At 37.4% G+C, this 16504-nt stretch overlaps 1 protein-coding gene across 7 annotated transcripts in view; it reads left to right on the top strand.

Annotated features, from left to right (window-relative positions):
• Window positions 1–16504, top strand: part of LOC142351457 (uncharacterized) — a 140586-nt gene that overhangs the window by 53527 nt on the left and 70555 nt on the right. The window lies entirely within an intron of this gene.

Genomic DNA, 16504 nt, shown 5'->3' with positions numbered 1-16504 from the left:
CTCGTAATACTCCTGCTCCCCATACTTAGATAGGAGGTTCCGTCAAACGGTGAACCTTTTCACACTGATCAATACTCTAGATTACATAGAAAAGGTTCACACATTAATACGCGGCATCAACGCCAACAAAAATGTCTTCAAGCGGAAAAATCAGGGATTAATTGCTCTCCTCGTAGATCTGAAATTCTCTATCAATCACAATTTCAAGCAGCTGAACTCAATTGGCGGCAATTTAATACTAAAAGTCAAAAGAAAAATGCGCCGAAATTTTTCCTTTTAAATCTTGATAGTGGTAAATGATAGCCTCTGTTGTCGTAATTTAGGCTCCTCCGACTGAGGCAGGCTGCAGATGATTAGAGCTCTCACTCATCGTTCGAGAGCAATTCTTCCGAGATTCAGTCTAATAGGTTTTTTAGAGTAACTGTGCTAAAATTTATTGCTAAAAAAACCATTCGAAAAATACTTTATTTCTTGAATGATCGGCTCACTGATAAAGTTTAAAATAATTTCCATCGAATTACAAACAACTAAGTGGAACTCGGTTAATGCCAAATTTTGATGGAGACTCCGTCAAAAGAAATTTTATACACATATGCGTTTGTTAAGAATACAAAACTCCGCAGCGGTAGATTTCAAAAGTCTAGACGTTTTTCATTGGAAATCAGGAAGTTTTGACTTCCTTGCGTTTTTGTCATTTTATTACAATCAAGCGTTCAAGCTTGTGCAAAGCTACATATTAGGTGATTCTGTAGTCGAGGTTCAGTATTTTAATGTTGTTTCGCAACAAGATACATATAAATTCAGTTGGTTGGAGGAAAAATTGTGCTTCGAGTATAAAAGGAATCATTCGCTCGATAAGTTTCTTTTTTTTGAACTTAATTAATTATTTGCTTTTTACTTGACTTCTGGACTTTGCCGCCTGACTTTGACGCATTGAGCCGTTAATATCAAAGACATTTGTAATGAAACAACGTTCATTGTTAAATTTTGAAAAGTCTTCGAAAATGATTTTTTTGCAGCAATAAAATGTTGCTGGAAAAAGCCGCAAACAATGTTTTAACGGTTGCATTTTTTTATTTAATGTTGAGAATAACTATCAACGATTCCTACCCAGTCCTCGTATATACCACTCAAAGAACTATTTCAGGCAACATTCCTGAAAATGATTTTCCGAAGCAGAGAAAGTGGGAACCCGTGAAATTGTTGATATAATTGGGAAAACTTGCTATAGTTACCCTCAACGCGAGAAATTAAACGGACTTGCAAATAGAAAAAGACAACTAATGTTTCAGCGAACCCAATGAAAAAAGGTGAATAACAAATTTCCGTTTTATCGTAGCGTTGGTGTAACTTAAAACAGAGTCTACTACCATATTTTAATCTGTGGCTCTGGTGGAACCAACTTTTTGTAGGAAGACTCATTGTCACATGACCCATCTTCCGCTTATGCCAATTTTCGGATCAAACTTCCATTAAATGGCAGCCAAAAAATTTCTGAATGTTTTATTGGTATTTGTTTTTGTTGAACCATGCTTTAAATCATTGAGCTTCGCCTTACTAAATGTAATATTTATTGCTTCAAAAGTCTTTTGAGTAAATAGTGTGACTATAACTGTTCTTTTCAAAGCTTATGTACAGGTTGAGGGATGTAAATTGGTTCATCGTCTCGGGGTGGGGCAGGAATAATGGCACAAAATCAACTACTTGCCCTCTGTATTGATGTCCGGAGCGCCTTGGCACAACAACACGCCTCAGAAAAGCAATGGCTCAAATAATGTGACTATAACTGTTCTTTTCAAAGCTTATATACAAGTTGAGGGATGTAAAGTTTACCATTTTCAGTTATTGAGGTTCATTGTCACAGGGTGGGGCAGGAATATTGGCACAAATTATACTACTTGCCCTCGGTATTGATGTCCGCAGTGCCTTGGCACAACAACACGCATCAGAAAAGCAATTGTTCAATTATAATTATACCACTTGCACACGGTCTTGACTTCTGTTGTACGTTGACATAGTTTGACACACGTGAAGAAAGCCTTATCTTGTTGCGTGTCTTCGTAGAAGGCCGAGGCATGAAATTATTGTCAAATTTTTTTTATTTGAGTTCACATCCCTCCAGTCGCTAGAAGCAAAAACAAACATTCAAATGGACTGCAAAGTTATCAAACTTTTTTTTTCAAACAGAAAAAAATCCTAATTTCCTGTAATTCTGCTTAAAATTTGTAGCCTGCACGTCTCATCTGGACAAGTTGCTCAATTCTTGTTCCACGGTAAATCAGGTCAAGGCAAAGTTCAATCCGAATTGGTTCTTCAAATCTCAGACATCTACCCGTTACTTGTTTATTTCGAGTTTTGGAGACACCATTATAGTGGCAATTTGCTCCTCTAAAAAATTTTGCGCCCCAAAATTGTTCTACAGTGTTTTTTATTAGCGTAAAGGCGATCCTGTGACTGGAAGTTGCACTCCCTGCTCCAAAACATGTAATTTCTGTTGAAGAAATAGTTATCGGGGAGTGAGTCTGAGAGTGTCCATTTCAAATATTGTAAATATATTTAGAGATGTAAAATGTGAAGTTATCAAGTACTCACGGTCATAGCGAAAGGCGCGAAGATTTTAATGGTACAATTTACACTAGTTGCCCGCGGTCTTGATGTTTTGCGAAGCCTTGGAATAACCGCTTACCCATAAAACTAAAAGTATTTTACCTCGTAATACTCCTGCTCCCTATGCTTAGATAGGAGATTCCGTCAAACGATGAACGTTTTCACACTGATCAATACTCTAGATTACATAGAAAAGGTTCACACATTAATCACGTGGCATCAAACGCCAACGAAATTGTCTTCAAGCGGAAAACTTGGTGATTAATTGCTCTCCTCGTAGATCTGAAATTCTCTCTAAATCACAATTTCAAGCAGCTGAACTCAATTGGCCGCAATTTATTACTTAAGGTCAAAAGAAAAGTGCGCCGAAACTTTTCCTTTTAACTCTTGATAGTGGTATATGGTAGCCTCTATTGTGGTAATTTAGGCTTCCCCCGACAGAAGCAGGCTGCAGATGATCAGAGCTCTCACTCATCGTTCGAGAGCAATTCTTCCCACATTCAGTCTCTTATGTTTTATAGAGTAACTGTCCTAAAATTTATTGCTATAAAATCATTTGAAAAACACTTTGTTTCTTGAAGGATCGGCTCAATGCTAAAGTTTATAATAATTTCCATCAAATTACAAACAACTACGTGGAACTCGGTTAATGCCAAAATTTGATGGAGACTCCATCAAAAAACATTTTATACACATATGGGTTTTATAAGAATACAAAACTCCGCAGCGGTAGATTTCAAAGTCTAGACGTTTTTCATTCGAAATCAGGAAGTTAACTACGTTGCGTTTTTGTCATTTTATTACAATCAAGCGTTCAAGTATTTTGATGTTGTTTCGCACCAAGATACATAAAAAATCAGTTGGTTGAAGGGGAAATTGTGTTTCGAAAATAAAAGGAATCATTCGCTAGATAATTTTCATTTTTTGTGAACTAAATTAATTATTTGCTTTTACTTAACTTCTAGAATTTGCTGCCTGATTTTTGACGCATATCAAACACATATGTAATGAAACAACGTTTATTGTTAACTGATGAAAGTCTTCGAAAATTTTTTTACACAGCAAATAAAAGTTGCTGGAAAAAGCCGCAAACAATGTTTTAACGGTTGCATTTTTTTATTTAATGTTGAGAATAACTATCAACGATTCCTACCCAGTCCTCGTATATACCACTCAAAGAACTATTTCAGGCAACATTCCTGAAAATGATTTTCCAAAGCAGAGAAAGTGGGAACCCGTGAAATTGTTGATATAATATTTCAGCAAACCCAATAAAAAATAGATGAAAGTCAAATTATCGTTTTGTCGTAGCGTTGTAATAACTTAAAAGAGAATCTACTACCATCTTTAAACTCTGGCTCTAGTGGAACCACCTTTTTGTAGGGAGATTCATTGTCACATGACCCATCTTCCGCTATAGCCGGTTTTTGGACCAAAGCTCCATTAAAGAGCAGCCGAAAAAAATTCTGAATGTTTTATTGTTCCGACCCCATCATATGGGGGGGGGAGGAACTATATACTCAAATGGGTTTTTTTGTTCCGTTAATTTTCGCCGATCGATATATTCATCGTAGAAACTTATGAGTGGTATCATTAAAAAGCCCGTCCAGCGTAGATTATTTAATTAAAGTTTTTTCGAAATTCTTTTTTTACAGTGAGTTATCGAGCTCCAAAATTTCGTGATCATTCTGGTGTTTTAGTTCACTTTTTCGGTTTTTTTCACTTTTCCGATAAAAGCGTGTGTCATATCTTTGAAAAGCCCTTTGAAATAGATTATATAAGTTTTTTTTTGAAAAATCCCTGTTCAGGTAATATATTTTTTAGTTATCATATTGACATTTTCGTGGTGTCAAAGTGACCATTTAAGAAAGAATTTTTTTCTTTTGCCTGAAAGCTTTTATTGTTAATATTCCAATTGTCTTGTTTTTCAGAAAGAACTCAAAAAATATCTATATTTTATTGCCCCAGGTTTTCCTATTAATATTATGCGTTGGTTTATGTTACCGCACATCAAGACCCAAATATAGATCTGCACAACTTTAGTTTATATGTAGTTGAAACCGATTCAATGAATGGGTCTTTCACATTATAACCCCCTGCAATTATAGCCCCCCATTATGTATTAGTATATTTACCATGACTGGGGGCTATAGGTTATATAACCACTAAACGGGGGGGGGGGGGTTATATTGGGTAAGACCCCATTATTGAACCTGTTTCAACTGAAAATTTTTAAAAAAAATGTGTCGGTCTATCTTTTAGATATGGGGCAAGAATTATGGGATCTATTTCCCCCGTCCACCGTACCTTGTTTCTTATTACTACCTTTTACAATTCATGTGTTGTGATGCAGAATATTACTGTGCAAAACATTAGCATGTAGGCGTGCGGTGGCGTAAAAGTTACGGGTCGTTCCCATTATAGACCCCCCATGAAATTTTAGCCCCCATTATGGTATAATTACCATGATGGGGGCTATAGGTTATCTGACAACTAAGCTGGTGGGGGGCTATATTGGGAAAGACCCAAAGTTACATACCCACTTTGCTGGGGGGATAGAAAGGATCCAAAACTGATGGTTGCAATAATAGCTTTGACCTCATTCTGATGGTGATAATTAAAATGGGAGTAAATTGTATTGTGTTTGCAGAAATCAAACGTGCGTTCAAATGATCATAAAAGTTGTGATTTTTGGCAGTTGTTTTGCTGCTGATGATTTCGCGCCAAGTCAAAAACTGCAGCGACAAAGAATTTTTTGCTCATCTCAATCTATAGAAGTCAGCAGAATTTATATTGTTGAGAAAAAAATCGGTGTCCCCAACAGTACTAAATATCAGCCCCCCCCCAAAAACATACATACAGAAAAACACACACATACCCAAACACACACACGCACACACAACACACACACACAATCATGGGGTGTGCAGGGCGTTCGAAGTGGTTGGGGGTTCGGAACATAATGTGCTGTGCACATTATCACGATTCGCCTTCATTTCAGATTCGTATTCATTTTTGTTGAATGTAATCTATATCTCACCTTGCTGCTCTACCCCACAAAAACAACAAATATATCAAAGAACAATTGTTTTTGCTCACCAATATCAGCCTCAAACACAACGCTCAAAACAATAGAAAAAAAGAACAGTGTCTGTTAACGAAATCTTTGACAACAAAGGCAAAACTTTTCGTTGACAGAGTGCGCGGAACAACTTTTCGCCCAGTCATTCATTAAAAAGAACACCAAGTCATTTACAACTCATCAACTAACTGAAGAGCTCTTTATAAGAACATCAAAGCAAATTTTTGTGAGAACATCCAAGCAATAGTACACTGCCCAAGAGAACTTTTATATTTTAATAACTTAAACGCAGCCAAATGACTGGCTTTTGACTTCCACCTCCACTACAAGTATTATTTAATGTGTAAAAAAGTGCGTTAAAATTGAGACCGACTGTTTATTTCGAATTTTATATACAGATCAGAAAAATGTACAGTTATCAGTTTTTGAAAGTCTTAGTACACTTGGCGACGAGGGGGTTAATGGAAAAAATATACTACTTGACTGCGGCCTTAATGTCTGATGCGCCTTGTCATAAGGCCACAAACAAGAAAAAAAAACATTGTACATCGTTACACTGCAGCTTTGCAGGGTTAGATAGGAATTCAGCGTCATAATGTGTATATTTTTGAACTGCCATACTCTATATGACACAAGGAGTATTAACAGATTATCAGCTACGGATGATCAAAGTGTACGGGACTAGGGGGATAGGTAATATTACAATTATACTATTTGTCCGCGGCCTTGAATTCTTGTGCTTGTTGGTACAAGGCCAACCGCCAGAAAGGGGCATTATAATTTGTTGCATCCCGGCTTGATGCTGAGACATGACGTAATTGTTTGCAGCGGTGCGCAAATCCCTCCCCTCGTCAGAAATTATACCCCTCCCCTCACAAAAAACAAAAAATATATCGAAGAAAAAATAAATCTTTTGGCTCATCAATTTCAACCTCAAACACAACGCATTAGAAAAAAGAGAACAGTGTCAGTTAAGAAATTCTTTTGGCAAAGAAAATAAAATTGAGTGCACGGAATAACTTTTTGCCCAGTCATTGACCAAAAAGAACACCAAGTCTTTTACAGCTAATCAAATAACTGAAGAGCTCTTCATGAGAATGTCCAAGCATATTCCACTTGGCGAGGGGGGTTATGGGTAAAATCTATACTATTTGACCGCGGCCTTAATGTCTTGTGCGCCTTTCCATAAGGCAACGCACCAATAAAAATTGTTCTTCGTTACTCTGCAGTTTTGCATGGTTAGATAGGAATGAACCGCCATAATGTGTATGTTTTCACACTATCATACTCTAGACAACATATGGGGGGTTAAGATACTGTAGGCTATGGTTGGTGAATGTCTACGGGACTGGGGGATGGGTAATAGTAAAATTATACTACTTATCTGCGGCCTTGAAATCTTGTGCTTGTTCAGAAGAAGGCCTTGTATTTTGTTGAATCCCGGCTTTGGATACTGAGACATGACGTAAATGTTTGCAGCGGTGCGCAAATTGCTCCCCTCGTCAGAAATTATAGCGAAGGTTCATACATTAGGAGCAGAGAAGAAGTAATTGTCAATTAAAACTTAAATTATTTAAAAAAACTTAACATTGCGTTCATCGTCAGGTTTAAAAATAAAATGAAATCATGTACAAAGTATATAAACTTGTCTTTGACTCTAATTCTAAGAAAATGAGTTAAAATAACATCGAATTTACAACATTTTATTTACATCTATTACACTAAAAAAAAAACAATTCATTTTTGGAGTTTTTGAAAATCCCGGATATAATGTTTCCTATTCCTGAAAAAAGATTTTCACTTTCATTCCTATCTGTTGTTGTTTTTAATAGCCGCACAGCGATAGCTGGGGCTATTATTGGCCTTATCTTTTCTTTTTTAGCTCGTCGTCGCTGTTTTTGTTACCAACATATGACGTCACAACACACTTCAAATCTGCTTTTTCTTCATTTTTTCATGCAATTTCATCTGAAGTGCGTGTCTGACGTCATTTTTCGCTCTTTGTGGAGCGAGTTTATTGTTCAGTTGCGTGATTAAATTTTTGGCAACACTTGACTTACCTCACTCACAAAAATGTTTTCCTCACTTTGAAATTGACTTTTGTTTACTTTTGTTCAAAGAGGTAAGGTCAAACGGGTGTGTGTCACTCTAAGTGAAGGTTATTAAAAAGCAGCTAATAGGGGCAGCATGAAATTGAACAGATTTTCTATCAAAATAAAACATATTAGCCTCCAATAAAAAGGCGAATTTTTTGGTCTGTCTTTTTTACTGTCTTTTGAGACAACAGATCTACGAAGCTTTGGCGGCTATTTTGTACCAGAGAATTTTTTCGAATTTCAAAGGTCAAATTTTTTGTATTTGGACTAATACTTCAATGTCAATTCCCGTTCCCAGTACTCCTCGCGCGTATTTAATTGCGGTTTCAGCTTTTTGATGTAGATCGCTACTATCGTCATTAGTTTGTCAACCCCGCGAAATGCATCAAGAATCTCCCATTCAATATTATGCGCTGTACCACAACATTCAAAGAGGTGTTGTCCCACAGGGGAACCCTTCTTTTGATGCTCCGAAAATCTAGTGGTAATATGTTGGCTGGTTTGACCAACATATATGGAACTGCATCCGTTACATGTAACTTTATATACCACATGGGATTTCAAGATTTTTTATCAAAAGATGATTTCAGGGTGGGCAAGCAATTTCGTAGTTTTCTTGTTGTGAAAATGATTTGAATATCGCTCAATTTTTTTAGTCTACTTGCAAAATTCTTAGTGATGTTTCCTCTGTATTGAACAAAAAACCTCGGTTTAGGCTCCTTATTATTAAGATTTTTAACTTTTTTAAGATGTTGTTGAGTTTTGGGTTTTGCTGTGACTTTTTTCTTTTTTATTTCATCCAACGTCTCATTAACAATACTGGAGGACCACTCAGTTGGATATTGGTATTGAGTCCAGATCTCTTGATTTTTCTTAAGAGCTACATCAAAGGATTGCCAGTCATTGGTTGTATTAAAAATCCTATGCACAGTCCTTTGAATCACATTTTTTTTATGTTGTAGTAGTGCACAGCTAGGGAAATTCAGGACTATGCCGGTATCGGTTGATTTTTGATACCAATGACAGCTGTTCCTATCTTCCTTTGATTTTATGTTAGATATAGGAATGCCAGGTCTCCACTACCGTTTGGTATCTCAAAAGTGAATTGTAAGTTCTTGTGAAGAGAATTTGCATATTCAAGGTAATCTAGAGGGTTCCCTTTGACGGTTCATTCTATGTCATTCCACATACCTCTTGAACAGATCCAAACAATTTCCAGCGTGGTCTTATACTCTGAGTCAGTGATACCTTGGCACTTTGCATAAAACAGTTTTTGCATGATTCGCACTCGACCCTTTTCCCTCGGAAAGTAACGCGCCGATTACAGTCAAGGCATATCACCTTTGTGTCAAGAGTTTTGTTCTCCCTTCACTCATTTGGTTTCTAAGGATTTTTTAAAAGATTTCATCCACAAATTTTCCAAAATTACAGCCCGCGGAGCACCCATTGCTAGCCGTCCGATTGAGAATACCACAATTTATTACACTTAAAGTGAACATTAGTTACGGCTAGTCTCATAAGGCTCTTAATAGCTGACCTCGGAATCTCAGGTACCTCGCTGCTAGAATACAATTCTTTCAACTCAATTTCAGTTGCTTCCTCAACCGGTACATTTGTGTAAAAGCTTTTAACATCGAGAGATAAAAATAGCTCATCTTCACACAATTTTACGGTCTCTAGGGCGGCTTTGACATCGTTGGAGATCGTTTCAATATTTGCACCTAGTGACCTCTCGAAAAAGGGAGAGAGAAATTTATTGAGATTCTCCTAACTGCTACCGGGTATTGACATAACAGGCCGCAGCGGCGTACCGCTTTTATGTATTTTAGCTAGTCTATAAAGCCTGGCCGGTTGCGATCCAGTTGTCTAATCGATATTTACAGTTTAATAGTTTGTTTGTAGATTTTACATATTGTAGGAATTTTTTAAAGCAGTTGTTGTGCCTGAGATTGTATCTGAGCCACGCTTGTGGTAGGATTTCGCACAACACCAAAGCTTGATCAAGGACAGAGGGCAAAAAAACCCTATGGTTCAGGAGCTACACTCTCGTTCTGTGCTCCTTCCGCTAGTCTTACCTTTGCTCTCGACTTCCTCTGTCGTTTTCCTTGATTCTTCCCTTTTCTTTTTTTGAGCAGAGCTTTCAAGTTTCTTTTTTGGCGCAGGACAATCTCCATTTATTTGAACTCAAGTGCCGGATTCTGGTGGAGCACACTGTAGTCTCGCAGTTGTGTTTTCCCAATCTGTATCAATATCAGGTGCTTTGTCACCCTCAGAATTTGTATCCCAGTGCTCAACAACTCTTGAAAATATCATGTGTTCCGGTGCGCTGGCAGTATACCAGCGCTTTAAACTTGTTGCTATTCGTGGTCAAGTAGTTTGTTAGCTCGTGTACACTACCTGGCCTGTAGTTATTCAATTTGTGTGTGTGGGGCTTGAAAGGCTATTGTTAATTAGATAATTCCACACGAAAATGTCAGTCCTTGCGCTCAATCGGCATTTGAACAGGAGATTCTGTGCTTTTTTCAACCGATTCTTTGTATTTGAGTTGAAAGAAAGGCCGGTACTGTTGTTATTTTTGTCAGGAGTTCCTTCTTCCCACTGTATTGGACACTCTTTGCCGCGTGATGGAGTTTGCTGGCTGCTACAATGTGAGCCATACTTTCTGTAACGTTTCAGGAAATTACTACAATTCTGCTTTGTCTCGCTTTTTCGCTTTTTCTGGGCCCGTTAAAAATCAAACCGATAATGATTAAAAGTGCAGTGAAGAAGAAATTGTCAAGTGAAACCTTAACTAATTAATAAAAAACGAGCGTTTTTGAACATTGCGTTCATCGTCAGGTTTGAAAATTAGTTGACATCATTTACAAAGTAAATAAACTTGTCTCTGACTCTAATTCTAAGAAATGAGTTAAATAACATCAAATTTTTGAAATCATTTACACTTAAAATCACATTTACAACATTTTGTGTACACTTATTACACTAAAAAAATTCAATTTTTGTTCAGGAGTTTTTCAAAATCCCGGGTCTAAAGCTTCCTATTCATGAAAAGGGATTTCTACTTTCATTTTTATCTGTTGTTTTTTTGTTGTTGTAATTTGTATTTGAACTAAAACTCCAAGGTCAATTAGGCGGCATCAAAAGCTTTTAATTTTTTTTCAAGCAAAAACTAACGAATTCCTTAGTTACTCTGAGTTTCTTACCTGGACAAATCATCTCAAAATCTCGCTGATTTTGTCTTCCAGAAAAATCAGGTCACACCAAAGTTCAGTCCAAAATCATGCCTCAGTTCATTGACCACTCCCCAATTTTATATGACTTTTATCGTATGAAAAATCTTTTGAGTTAAAAGTCATACTATAGAAGTCCATTTCAAGTTTTACGTACAGGCTGAGCGAAGTAAAATGTACAACTATCAGTTAATGAGAGCCAGGGACCGCAGGTTGGGGGAGGGGGGTTAATGGTGTGAATTATACTACATGCCCGCGGCCTTGATGTCTGGCTCAACTTGGAATAACGCCACGTATCAGAAAAAATATCGTACCTCGTTAGACTGCGGCTTAGCTGGGTTAGAGAGGAAGTTACCATCAAAATTTGTTTCTATTCTCACTGGGCTGTACTCTAGATAGCCCATGGAGGTTGAAAGGTATAACTGTTGTGGGGAGTCAAAGTCTACGCGGTGGGGAATAGGCATTGGTACAAATATACCATTGCGCGTCCTCTAAGAATGCCAAGAAACGAAAATACTGTCAATTTTTGATTTGTGTTCCCATCCCTCCAATCGCTAGAATACAAAACGAACTTTCGCACATTAACCAAGCGGTCTCCAAAGTTATCAAATTTTTTATTCACGCAAAAGAGTCTGTGTTTTCAGCAGTTATTGTTCTTTATTCAGGCCCCAGAAAATCATCAGTCCGAAATAATGCCTAAAATCTTTGACACTTCCCCCACTACATGCAATAATTATTGCGTAAAAAATTTTTTGGAGTGAATAGTGTGAGAATTCCTTTGCAATAGTACTTAAATTTTGTTACACGGACAACTCATCTGAACAATTTTTTCATTACTTGTTTTGAAAAAACTCAGGTCATATCAGAGTTCAGTCCAAAATGATGCTTTAAATTGTTGAACTCTTAAACCGCTAAATCTGCTATTAGCTGTGCGAAAAACTTTGAGTGAAACGTGTGAATATGACTGTCTATTTGAAAGTTTATATAAAAATTGAAGCTTGCAAAATGCACGATTATTAGTTAATGAGGGCATAGTCCACGGGGTGAGGGGAATTAATGGTCAGGTTTAAAGCAGTTACTCAGGGTTTTGATTTAAATGGTTTTACCGTACTCTAGATAGCATAGGGGGGTTTACAGATTATTAGTTAAGCTATAATGGTTGCAGTAGAAGCAATATGGTACAATTCTACTACTTAACCACGGCCTTGATTTTTGGTCCAGGATTATATAAGTCCAACAATCAGAAGGCAGGTAATCTTGTTGCATCCCGATTTAGAATGATCACGTTTGACGCTACTGTTAATTTCTATGTTTCTTCGTATTATCCATTTTCCAGAAACCATAGCGAATGTTCGCACAATAATCACGCGGCCTCCAAAGTCATCAAAGTTTCTCTCCAAGAAAAAAAGTCAGTGATTTCCAATGTTACGCTGCTTAAAAATTGTCACATGGACACTTCATCTAAGCAATTTTTTCATTACAAGTTTCCAAAATTCAGATCACAGCAAAATTGATGCTTCAAGTTTTTGACCAGTGCTCCTACATGTGATATCTTTTGCATAATAATTTTTATGAGTTAAAGAAAGATAAATATGACTGTCCATTTAAAAATTTTATACAGATTGAAAGATGTAAAATGCACCGTTATTTGTAAATGGGGGCCATAGTTCACGGGGAAAGGGCAATAAATGATACGATTTATACTAGTTAACCGCATTCTTGATGTCTTTTGAGTCGTGGCATAAAAGCGCACATCGAAAGAAGTAGAATTGCTTTAACACTTGATACTCCTGCTTTTCAAGTCAAGATAGGAAGGTAACGTCAAATTGTAAATCTTTTTACACTGAGCCATACTCTAGGTAACGTTTCGAGGGTTTACAGATTTTTAGTTACGGGGTCTAAATCAAAGTATAGGGAGCCGGAGGAAGGGCAATGTTAAAAATATGATACTTGTTCGCGGACTTGACTTCGGGTCCATGTTGGTACAGCGTCAAAGAGCAGAAAGCATAGTATCTTGTTGCATCTTGGTTTGGGATCATTAGGTACTGCTGCACCGTGAGGTTGAATGTCTTATTGCATCCCTCCTTTTATAGAGAACATTCACGCATTAATCACCTGGCCTCCAAAGGTATCAAATTTTTTGTTCAAGCGGAAAATTTAGTGGTTTTCGCTGTTTCTCTGCTTAACGTTTTTTACATGGACAATTCATCTAAACAACTTGCTTATTACTTGCTTTGAGGAAACTCAGTTTAGAGTAGATTTCACTCCAAATTGATGCCTCAATTCTTTGACCCATCCCCCCACTACATCTGCTATTAATGATGTAAAAATTTTTTGTATAAAACGAGTGAATATTCATACCCCTCCCCACTACATCAGCTCTTATTCAAAATCTTTTGAGTTAAACTGGGTATTCAAAATCTTTTGAGTAAAACTGGTGAATATGACTGTCCATTTCAAAGTTTATAAACAGGTTGAAGGATGTAAAATGCACCATTATATTATTGAGAGCCATCTTCCAGGGCGCGAGGAGGCTAATGGTTCATCTTTTACCTGTTAACCGCTGTAGTGATATCTTGCAGGTCATGGCATAACGATGTGCTCCAAAAAAGGAGATGTATTTTATTGCGTGATAATCCTGCTTCTCATGTCTAGATAGGACGGTACTGTCAAATTGTAAGTGGTTGCACACTGAACCATACTCTAGATAAGATAAGGAGGTTCTACAGCTTATGAGATATGGTGGATCGAAGTCTACAGTGAAAAGACGGCATTGGTAATTTTATCCAGCTTGCCCGCGGCGTTGACCTCTGGTGCTTTTTGACAAAGCGCAACACACCAGAAGGAGGCATTGTATAATGTTGCATCCCAACTGGGGAAGCTGAGGCAGGGTGTTAATATCACGTTGTAATTGTCCTCAAATCCCTCTACTCGCTAGAAAAAACTTTCAACGCTCAGACAATAATCACGCGACCTAAAAAACTAATAACCAGTTTGCAAAACTTCAGTTTATAACAAGAAAAGCGCATCTGATCAACTTGATCTTTTTGTGTTTTGAAAAGTTGTCTTATAGCAGAGCTTGAACAAAACCTTTGAGACCCTCCCCTACTACATGAAATTTTCATAGTGTAAGAAAACCTCTGAAAAAAAGAAACTGAGATTGTTCATTATATATACCGATGAAATGATGTAAATTGTAGAAATGTTAGGAATTCAGTCTCATAAATCAGTGGCCAGGGGGTTATTAGGACAATTTACGCCAGTTGCCCGTGACCATAGTGACTGGTGCGCCTTGGCATAACGTCACGAGCCTAAAGAGAACCATTTACACAGTTGCTTCGCAGGGGTTAGCAGCAAATGTAGCGTTAAATTGTGTATTTTTGCACACTTAGTCATTATCTAGATAACATATGCAGGGTTAAGAGATTATCAGGCACAGAGAATCAAAGTCTGCGTGGCAGGGAGTTCAATGATATAATTTTACTATATGCCCGCGGCCTTGACTTCTGGTGCATGTTGGAAAGGTGCAACACGCCAGAAGAAGTCATTGTATCTTGCTGCACTCCAGTTTGAAATGCTGAAACATATCGTAACTTTCAGGTTTTATTTTTCTTCGAACCCTTTTATTCGCTGAAAAACTTTGCAAAGGTCTACACGTTAATCATATGGCCTCAAAAGTTATTATTATATTTTTCTTTTTGCAAAAAAATCAGTGAGTTCAGCAGTTACTCTGCTTAAAGTTGATAACATGGAAAGCGCATCTAATAAACATCTAATATACTTGCCTATTTTGCGTTCCGAGAAAATTCAGTCATACCAAAGCTTGATCAAATCATTGATCTTTCCCCTACTACATTAAATATTCATTGTGTAAGGAAACTACTGAGAAATTGAAACTGAGACTGTGCATTATATACAGTTGAAAGGATTTAAAATGTAAATCTGTTAGATTTTGAGTGTCATAATCTACTGGGCAAGAGGGTTAATGGTACAATTTTCGCAAGTTGCTCGGGTCTCTAATGTCTGCTGCGCCTTGGCTTAAACTCACGAGCCTGTAAAGAACCATTGCTTCGCAGGGATTAGCCGCAAATATACCGTTAAATTGTGTATGTTTTCACACTTAGTCATTAACTAGATAACATATGAAGGGTTAACAGATTCTCAGGTACGGAGTATCAAAGTCTGCGGGGCAGGGAGTCCAATGATATAATTTTACTATATGCCAATGGCCTTGACTTCTGGTGCATATTGGAAAGGGGCAGCACGCCAGAAGAAGTCATTGTATCTTCCTGCACTCCGGCTTGGAATGCTGAAACATAACGTAACTGTCAGGTTTAATTTGCTTTCGAAACCTTTTATTCGCTGAAAAACTTTGCAAACGTTTACACGTTAATCATATGGCCTCAAATGTTATTACCATTTTTTCTTTTTGCAAAAAAATCAGTGAATTTAGCAGTTACTCTGCTTAAAGTTTATAACATGGAAAGCACATCTAAAAAACATCTAATATACTTGCTTATTTTGCGTTTCGAGAAAAGTCATTCATACCAAGGTTTGATCAAATCCTTGATCTTTCCCCTACTACATAAAATATTCATTGTGTAAAGAAACTCCTGAGAAATTGAGACTATGGCTGTGCATTATATACAGTTGATAGGATGTAAAATGTAAATTTGTTAGATTTTGAGTGTCATAATCCATTGGGCAAGAAGGTTAATGGTACAATTTACGCAAGTTGCTCGCGGCTCTAATGTCTGGTGCGCCTTGGCATAAAGTCGCGCCGCAGAAAAGAACCCTTGTCCCTCTTGTCAGCTCTTATGTGGGTTCAAAATGTTTTGAGTAAAACTGGTGAATATGACTGTCCACTTCAAAGTTTATAAACAGGTTGAAGGATGTAAAACGCACCATTATGTTATTGAAAGCCATCTTCCAGGGCGCGAGGAAGCTAATGGTTCATCTCTTACCTGTTAACCGCTGTAGTGATATCTTGCAGGTCATGGCATAACGATGTGCTCCAAAAAAGGAGATGTATTTTATTGCGTGATAATCCTGCTTCTCATGTCTAGATAGGACGGTACTGTCAAATTGTAAGTGGTTGCACACTGAACCATACTCTAGATAAGATAAGGAGGTTCTACAGCTTATGAGATATGGTGGATCGAAGTCTACAGTGAAAAGACGGCATTGGTAATTTTATCCAGCTTGCCCGCGGCGTTGACCTCTGGTGCTTTTTGACAAAGCGCAACACACCAGAAGGAGGCATTGTATAATGTTGCATCCCAACTGGGGAAGCTGAGGCAGGGTGTTAATATCACGTTGTAATTGTCCTCAAATCCCTCTACTCGCTAGAAAAAACTTTCAACGCTCAGACAATAATCACGCGACCTAAAAAACTAATAACCAGTTTGCAAAACTTCAGTTTATAACAAGAAAAGCGCATCTGATCAACTTGATCTTTTTGTGTTTTGAAAAGTTGTCTTATAGCAGAG

This window comes from Convolutriloba macropyga, chromosome 13 (genome assembly GCF_964194025.1).
Source record: "Convolutriloba macropyga chromosome 13, txConMacr16.3, whole genome shotgun sequence".
Taxonomy (NCBI): Eukaryota; Metazoa; Xenacoelomorpha; order Acoela; family Convolutidae; genus Convolutriloba; species Convolutriloba macropyga.
Note: the sequence above shows the minus strand (reverse complement) of the source record. Positions and strands in the feature narration are given on the sequence as shown.